This window comes from Episyrphus balteatus, chromosome 4 (assembly GCF_945859705.1).
Source record: "Episyrphus balteatus chromosome 4, idEpiBalt1.1, whole genome shotgun sequence".
In the NCBI taxonomy this organism is placed as follows: Eukaryota; Metazoa; Arthropoda; class Insecta; order Diptera; family Syrphidae; genus Episyrphus; species Episyrphus balteatus.
The window spans coordinates 11,684,930-11,694,167 of NC_079137.1; the positions used below are offsets into that span (position 1 = coordinate 11,684,930).

Sequence of the window (9,238 nt, forward strand, 5' to 3'; positions counted from 1 at the left end):
CAGCTTTTCATTTATCTGGCCTGTATTTAGCAATAATAAGTTGACTCTTGATATAATAAATTCTTTCATTTACTGAGAACGACTTGAAACCTTTATTTGGAGCCGTATTCAGCTATTCAGCATGTCATCAATTGGAGACTCTCAAGTAATTCAGCAAATCTAGTAATGCAAGTTTTAAATTCTAAAATTTTCCGCTTTTCACAATATGTGTGCCCATGATTAAAGTGGACTAAGTCACTTTTTGCATTGTTTGAAGAAAAACTTACATAATAATTTTCTTATAACGATTTAATTATATTTCTTTTATGAAATCACTAGAGGAGCAATAAAGAAGTTTATTTACTGCAATTTCGCTTTCAAATAAACTTTACCCCTTAAATAATAATTATTTTTAGGCTAGATTTGATGCCATTTTTAGGAGTGACTTAGTCCACTTTCATAATTAAGGGCACATGTCATCTATGAATAAATAAAACAAAAGAGGGCCTTAGCTGCAACCTTGTCTTATACGGAATTTCACCAGACTGCTGAATGCTTGCTAATTGTAACCCTTCTGTCACTCAGTTAAAAAATAAGATCTTATCGTTCGATATTGTCGGAGGTCACTTCAAAACATATGTAATACATGTGTAAAGAAACCGTATTGCTGAATAGCTGAATTGGATTATTAAGACTATTCACATTATCATTTTGATCAATTTTTCTTAATAAGGTTATTTGCAGAACAATAAAAGGTATTTGATGAGACAATCTTTGTTCTATAAACTTTGTCACTGATTTGAAAACTGAATATCTACTCCATCTCAAAATTCCTTCTTTTTTGTTCTACCCGTGACACTAAAATAAATCCCCGCCTATTTTGAAAAATAAGGAAGTTGATATTTTTTACTGTAAATTTTTCTTTTTAAACCAATTTTACTTGTCATAAGTGATAGGGAAACAATACACTCATTGTGTATGTGTCCCACCCGTGACTATTTTTACCATAAAGAATTTTTTAAACTTAAAACATTATTTAAAAATTTTCTTTCTAGCTACCCTCTCCATTTTGATTTAATTTTGTCTCCATTTCTTTCTCCTGTTTAAGGATTCTTTGATGAAAATAATCAATATGCAAACAAAAACAGAACAAGAAAAACAACAACTAAAACAGATCCAAAAAAGAAATTGTATCTTTTTAAAGAAACATTCAGCAGAAATAAATAGATACACGAAAAAAGAAAAAAAAACCTTCTTTTTTTTGAATAAAAATGAAAAGAAGACCAAAGTCACATACAAACCAATTTGATACATCTTTAAGCACAAAAACACATTCAGGGAATATAATTTGAATATCGCATTAGCGTAATGAACCATTCAATTCGTGAGGCACACACAGAAAAGCAAGAAGAAAAAAGAAACAACTCTCACAAACATTTCTAAGAAAAAGAAAAAGAAAAAAACTGTAAACGCGATGATCTGAATATGCGATTTTCTATGATCTCATATTATATGAACCATTTTCAAAGAAAACAAGAAAATGTAGGTAGGGTGTACCTACGTACCTATGATTTTCTGTCTCTCTACCATATAACCATTACCTTCATCAACATTTTTTTTTTTAGAGAAAAGCAAACAGAACCTTGAGTTTTTCTTTTCATAAAATGAAAAGACAAGGAAAAGAATACATACATATCTACACATTGTCGTGTCTGGGTTTGGGAACTTTTTTTTCGAAAATCGATGTCTTTTGCTCCATCCCCGCACCTTAGACTTAATTTCGCCTTCTCTTCGCGAGCTTATTCAGCAGCTGGTGTGTCTAAGGACTGTGCATAAGGACAAAACATCGCAAAGGTAAAGAAGATGAATATTGAAGTTGAGATGATGATTGTAATGTTAATGGGGTTGGAGCTTAGTGCGGTTTTATTTGCTGGGGGATAAAATGAGAAAAACGATGGAGGGAGGAATATGATAAGAGAAGTTTTAGAAGTGAATTTCGTTTTCGCGATAGTATGGTAGAGAAGAAAACCATCAATTTTTGGATCTCTTTGACCTTATTTTTTTCCATTAGAAATAATTTTCAGTGCTGAATAGCTGAAAAATTGCTGAATGATGTAGTTAATTATTTGTAAAAACATCCGAAAGCAATAGGGGCAGGTGTATTCTTCAAACAATCATGCTTTTCAACACAATTGGTTTGCAGTGCTGAAAAACTAGGTTAAAAAGATTTATGGGATTTATAATGATTGGATACAAAATTGAAGTACTCATTTTGTACATACTCGTAGTTGCTGACATTTTTTGCTGAACTATTTATGATTAAAAAGACTTCTTAAGTACGAATTTGCTGAAAAAATCATGTTATGTGTTATAAGTTTGAGTGCGGAATAGCTGAAAAAATTTTTTTTTCTGCTCATAAGGATTATTTTACCGAAAATTTACAAAGATATTGATTAATTTTTTCATAAACAGTAGACAACAAAAAAAGTTATTAAATTTAGTTCTTTTTGAATAGAGCAGAAGCCAGGAAATACAAGAAAATGTACTTCAAATTAATAATAAAAAAAATGTTTATCATTGAATTTTCGTTACATTTTCGTTGACCAAATCCTAGTTAATATCTAGATTTTTGTCAGAAAGCAAAAGATAATAGCTCAGGGAAATTAGTCAAAATATGGGCATGAAATCGCATTTTTCGCGGGACAAAATTTTTTTCATGGAATGTGTTCGGGTGGTTGTCCTTATCATAAAAGTTAATTTGTTGGGATAATTGGAGGTTGGGAACAGCCGCCATCTTGGAAAAGAGATTGGTATCGTTTTTATTGGATAGCTCCAATGTTATTCCCTGTAACAAAAAATGACCAAGGTAAGACTTATTAAAAATAAAATTATCTAAAAAATGATATACAAAACAATTCCGTGAGTTGATTAAATAAAATTTTATAGTTGGTCAAAGTGCGGGTTTGTATCGCAAGGTTGGGACAAAATGACATTTGTTCATATATCTGACGAACTTTTGATTTGTTTGGATAATTCTTCAAGAATGAATTATAGTACTTATAATTATCTATAAAATGAGCCCACAATCGTTATTGTAACCATCGTATTGTAGAAGTAATCTTACACCGAAACTCTGCATGTACTAGTCAAAAGTGAGAAAAAAAGCTAGTTTTTTGCTAACAGGCCGAGCAAATTTTGGGAGTAGAGGTATAACCAAAATATAAGTACGCAGTTTTGCAGCCATACGCGTCTTAATATCGATTTCAAAGGTCTGACAACTCTAATTTTGTGCTTTATACGGTTTTCGGGTGGTTTAATAACGTAAGTTTTCCAGTTAATGTGAATGGGCTAAATTTATACTATTTTAAATTATAAATATAAAAGCTGATGCTCTATCATTTTTCCTAAATCTAGACACCCTAATCTTGAGTATGTGACCAATAGAACTCAAGATATAAGCCATTTATGCGATTATGTTTCAAAGGATTTAGTACAGGAAAGATAGACTTTTTCGTGGAACGAAATACAGGACGGCTGAATTTTTCAAATCTGAAAAAGGGGTATTAGAAAAGCTTAAGTCCTGGTTTTCGGGACGCCACCCCCCTGGCGAAATCCGCCATTTTGGAAAACGCGAATCACTTTATATCTCCAAAACTATGGGTCCTATAGAAATGGTTGTCAGACCAAAGTTCTTGGAAATTTAATTATCTTTTTCTTTGTAGTACATTATTTTTCTCAGGGGGCAATAGTTTTGAGGTTATGTTGTTTTAATTTTTTTTTTTTCGGTTTTCTTAAGATTATAACAATCCCAGTACTAGTTACATAATTTTTTAAACAGTAAAAGTTATAGACCATCAAATTTCCAATAATTTGGTATATTTTCAAAAGTCATGCGATGTATGAGTCGAAAGTTATTGAATTGAAAACTATAGTCTAAGTACAGGAAAGTTAGTAAAGAAATCAGGCATTTTGTGGAACGAATTAAAGGGAGGCTGATTTTTTCAAACCTGAAAGAAGGGTATTAGAAAAGCTTAAGTCCTGGTTTTCGGGACACCAACCCCCTGGCAAAATACGCCATTTTTTAAAACGCGAATTGGTCTATATCTCCCAAACTATTGGCTTGATCGAATAAGTTACTGAACCAAAATTGTAGGTAATATAAATAACTTTTCTTGTGCATGCACTGTTTTTCAGCGAGGACAACACTTTTTAGGTTATGTTGTTTTATTTTTTCTGTTTTTTTTTTAATTTTTCTCAGTCTCTATGATAGAAACATAATTCTGTAGCATCATTAAAGTTGTAGAACATCAAATTTACATTAATTTGGGATACTTTTGAAGATTATATGACTTTTCAAACCAAAGATACGGAACTTAAAGAGCAATCCCTCTCAATATTTTCAAAAAATATACTAATATGTTTTTGCATAAGGTATGAAAAAAAGGCTAAATCGGGTACCTAATGTAAAAACAAGAAAAATATGATATGAGGGGGAGTTATTAAGGTGGGTAATGGTAAAACTTACAATATTGAGGTACACATATTTTGTTTTAAGTCAAACATCATACTTTTATGATGCTAAAAAATTATGTTTCTATCTTCTACTGAGAAAAATTAAAGAAAAAAAAAAAAGAAAAAAATAAAAAAATTAAACAACATAACCTAAAAAGTGATATCCTCGCTGAAAAACAGTGCATGCACAAGAAAAGATATTTATATTACCTACAATTTTGGTTCAGTAACTTATTCGATCAAGCCAATAGTTTGGGAGATATAGACCAATTCGCGTTTTAAAAAATGGCGTATTTTGCCAGGGGGTTGGTGTCCCGAAAACCAGGACTTAAGCTTTTCTAATACCCTTCTTTCAGGTTTGAAAAAATCAGCCTCCCTTTAATTCGTTCCACAAAATGCCTGATTTCTTTACTAACTTTCCTGTACTTAGACTATAGTTTTCAATTCAATAACTTTCGACTCATACATCGCATGACTTTTGAAAATATACCAAATTATTGGAAATTTGATGGTCTATAACTTTTACTGTTTAAAAAATTATGTAACTAGTACTGGGATTGTTATAATCTTAAGAAAACCGAAAAAAAATAAATTAAAACAACATAACCTCAAAACTATTGCCCCCTGAGAAAAATAATGTACTACAAAGAAAAAGATAATTACATTTCCAAGAACTTTGGTCTGACAACCATTTCTATAGGACCCATAGTTTTGGAGATATAGAGTGATTCGCGTTTTCCAAAATGGCGGATTTCGCCAGGAGGGTGGCGTCCCGAAAACCAGGACTTAAGCTTTTCTAATACCCCTTTTTCAGATTTGAAAAATTCAGCCGTCCTGTATTTCGTTCCACAAAATGCCTGTTTTTTTACTAACTTTCCTGTACTAATTTTTTGTTTAGATTTTTGTTTGTTTATTTGAATTGAAAAGCCTGATATGGTAAGTTAAAAAAGCTTATATCTTGAGTTCTATTAACCTAATCGCCGAGATTGAGGTGTCTAGATTTAGGGAAAATGATAGAGCATCAGCTTTTATATTTATAATTTAAAATAGTATAAATTTAGCCCATTGACATTAACTGGAAAACTTACGTTATTTAACCCCCCCGAAAACCGTATAAAGCACAAAATTAGAGTTGTCAGACCTTTGAAATCGATATTAAGACGCGTATGGCTGCAAAACTGCGTACTTATATTTTGGTTATACCTCTACTCCCAAAATTTGCTCGGCCTGTTAGCAAAAAACTAGCTTTTTTTCTCACTTTTGACTAGTACATGCAGAGTTTCGGTGTAAGATTACTTCTACAATACGATGGTTACAATAACGATTGTGGGCTCATTTTATAGATAATTATAAGTACTATAATTCATTCTTGAAGAGTTATCCAAACAAATCAAAAGTTCGTCAGATATATGAACAAATGTCATTTTGTCCCAACCTTGCGATACAAACCCGCACTTTGACCAACTATAAAATTTTATTTAATCAACTCACGGAATTGTTTTGTATATCATTTTTTAGATAATTTTATTGTTAAAAAGTCTTACCTTTGTCAATTTTTGTTGAAATGAATAACAATGGAACTATTCAATAAAAACGATACCAATCTCTTTTCCAAGATGGCGGCTGTTCCCAACCTCCAATTATCCCAACAAATTGACTTTTATGATAAGGACAACCACCCGAACACATTCCATGAAAAAAATTTTGTCCCGCGAAAAATGCGATTTAAATTACTAATTTCCCTGGGCTATAAGTAAAATTATGATTTTTTTCTGAAATATTGATGTGCTGAGGAGCGAAATATAGGTTTCTTTATTACTGCTGAATAGGTGAAAGCTTATAAAAAATACAAAAAAAACATGTTTTTTGAGAAGAATTTACTTCCATAGTAATTTATTTAAAAAATACCCTTATTTTCAGCGCTGAATCAGCTTTTTATTATGCGTTAATTTATAGATGGTGGTATAAAAAACAAACTTTTCAATATATTTATTTACCGAAAAATAACTACATAGCTGATAGGATTATAAAATAGTCTAATGCCTTTGCAAAATTGAGGAAAGAACAAAGAATGAATCAGTTTTCACATGTATTTACTTGAAAAAAAAAAAAACAATAATTATAAATTTCACAGCTGAATTGCAAAGTTAAGTCACTATGCTACATCAGATTATAGATAGCTGAATGAAAATATGTAAGCATTAATTTTAAACAATTATCTGCTGACTAAACCTTAAAGAAAGTCTGCCATTTCAGTGCTGAATAGCTTGATACACTTTTTGTTGAATAATAAAAAAAATTGATAGAGTTTTTAAGCTGAATTAAAAAAAATAAATGTTATTCAGCTGAATTGCTGAAAATCCTGCATCAAAAATATTTTCAAGCATTTTTAATTACTTTCTTGTTCCCCAAACTGTTATGCACTTTGTTATTTACATCAGGCACATCACATTTCTATGCGGTTTCTATATATTTTTCACGGCAGCATTTCGCTGGTTGACATTATTCTCTTTTTGAAAACCTGAATTCCCTATAGTCGTACACCGGTACACGACTTCGAACTACCAACGACACGATGCATTTACTATCTTTTAATGCTCCAAGCCATCGTTTCTTTGAATTTACTCTCGGAATTCAGCGAGACAGCGCAGCGTAGCGCAGCGCATTCGAAACATTCGTAAAAGTGGATGCAAATACCCACACGTGCATGGGGGGATTTTTTCAACGTCGACGAGGCACGACGACATCAACGACAACTACAATACTACACTACTACGATGTCGACTTGAACTCGAAGGCTTATAAACGCCCAAGTATTTCACGTTGCCAAAAATTTTCATTTCATTGTTTACCCGTTTGAAGTTGGAAAAGTTTTTTTTTTTTTTCTACCAACGACGGTTTTTTTTTTATTTTCTTGTGTTTTGAACTCGTTTCGTTTGGGAAATTGTTCAAAAAGGTAGAAGATTTGCCAAAGGATTACCCCCTCTGTGTGTTTGATATGGCACCACGATGTGGTGTATGTGTGTGTGAGTCGATTTAGGTACCCAAAATCGTGGATTTCTAAAAAGCCTGTGTGTGTCGAGAAGTACAACAAAGTACCTCCTATACATATATGTGTATGTTTATGGTTAGGCAGCGACAAACCGTAACCTTCTGCATGCATCTCATTAGAAAAAGGAAAGATCCCCAAAAGCGACAATGCAAATGTTCATTCCGCGCTATTTCAAGTCTTTTCATAGAGCAGCTTCTCTCTGTGCTGTTCTTTTTTTTCCCCCAAATTGGCAATGAGCTTCGAAAATGAGGAGGAAAAAAAGGGATGGGAGATTGAACAAGGATTCGGTGTGCGGTATTTTACCTGAAAACATAAGAAGCACACACGTAAAATTGGATTTCTTTCAAAATTAGCATAGTTTTCAGCGGCTAATTGAAGTGGATTGAATTTCTATTGCATTCCACCTGATTGTGTGGCATCTTTGCTGCATTCTGGATTTAACCCCTCCCAGCACTTTTCTACTTTAAGCCCCCCTCTTTCGAACATCAATGACACAAATGACGACATCAGCAGGAAAAAGGAGCCTTGAAATGAATTTGAGCTTGAAAATTGCTTGCTAACCAAAACCAAACCATTCTGGATGCAATATTGGAGCATCGTTGAAGTATAGTCGTCGTTTTTGTTGTTGTTGGGTTCGTTGGAAAATGAGTCTTTGTTATTGCGCGGTTTTATTGTTAATGACATCGATGACTGAAGGTTTTTCAGCTTTTATTTTTTTTTTCTTCTTCTTTGTTGTGGCAGGTAATTTGCGTTTGTTTTTCTGCCGCATCGTTGAAGGGATATCTGGGATTATTCAAAAATGAGAAGAAAAAAAAATAATAATTGGCTCACTATGTGAATAGAATTTTCTGTTTTTAGACAAAAAATAAAAATCATTCAGTTATATGAAAGAGAGTGGTTTTTTTTTTAGCTATGAAATTGAGCTCATTACGCAAATTCTGGGTATTGGATTGTTGAGTGTGGATTATAGGACTAAACTGAATTTTAATGGTCCAATTAGCCTTAGAGGCAAATGTGCATAAAGGTATTCGCTTTAACAAATAAAGGTAAATTCTACGAAATTTTAAGACTAGAGCTTAGATAATTGTTATGATATGACCTTTATGTTGTGGGCTATATATGTTATACTTCAGTTGGTCGTTTTTATAAGGAAAATTAACGTGGGTTCTTTAAATATAAAGTCATATTCTCTGCTGAATAGCTGAATTAGATTATTTTCTGCTAATTAAAACTATATTTTGTGTAGGATATTCGACGTAGAGGTTTTCAACACCAAATTCCAGAGTGAAATTGTTTGCTGAATACAACAAAATAAGTTTATTAGCAAATCTTTTGTAAGGAACATGTTTTTTTTTTACAAGGCTCTAAATAGTTACGCAACAATAGCTCTTAAATGTTGATTATACCTTAACCCTTTAGAAATCTGTAAGACTTGTTTTATTGTGCTGAATATTATTAAAGTTTTATTTTAAGATGAGAAATTATAAGTTACTAATTCAAGGAAGGTTTTATAGCACTAAAATCTTCAGATTGTTTGGTTTTTCTGCAATTTTTGTCATGCGTTGAATAAAACTTCTTTAAAAATTTTATAAAAATTGTTTGATAATTTAATTAAATAAATGATTTTCATTGAATAAAAGATTCAGTATAAAATTCTTGTTTAATTTAATGAAAAGTGCACAATATACATAATAG

The 9,238-nt window shown here is 31.8% G+C and overlaps 1 long non-coding RNA gene across 1 annotated transcript in view; it reads right to left on the reverse strand.

The window, feature by feature from the left end:
• Positions 1-8,323, reverse strand: part of LOC129919858 (uncharacterized) — a 19,559-nt gene extending 11,236 nt beyond the window's left edge. Inside the window, exon 1 of the long non-coding RNA XR_008773129.1 lies at positions 7,847-8,323. This is a non-coding gene — a long non-coding RNA (uncharacterized LOC129919858). The remainder of the gene's footprint in view (positions 1-7,846) is intronic.
• Positions 8,324-9,238: the final 915 nt, after the last annotated feature.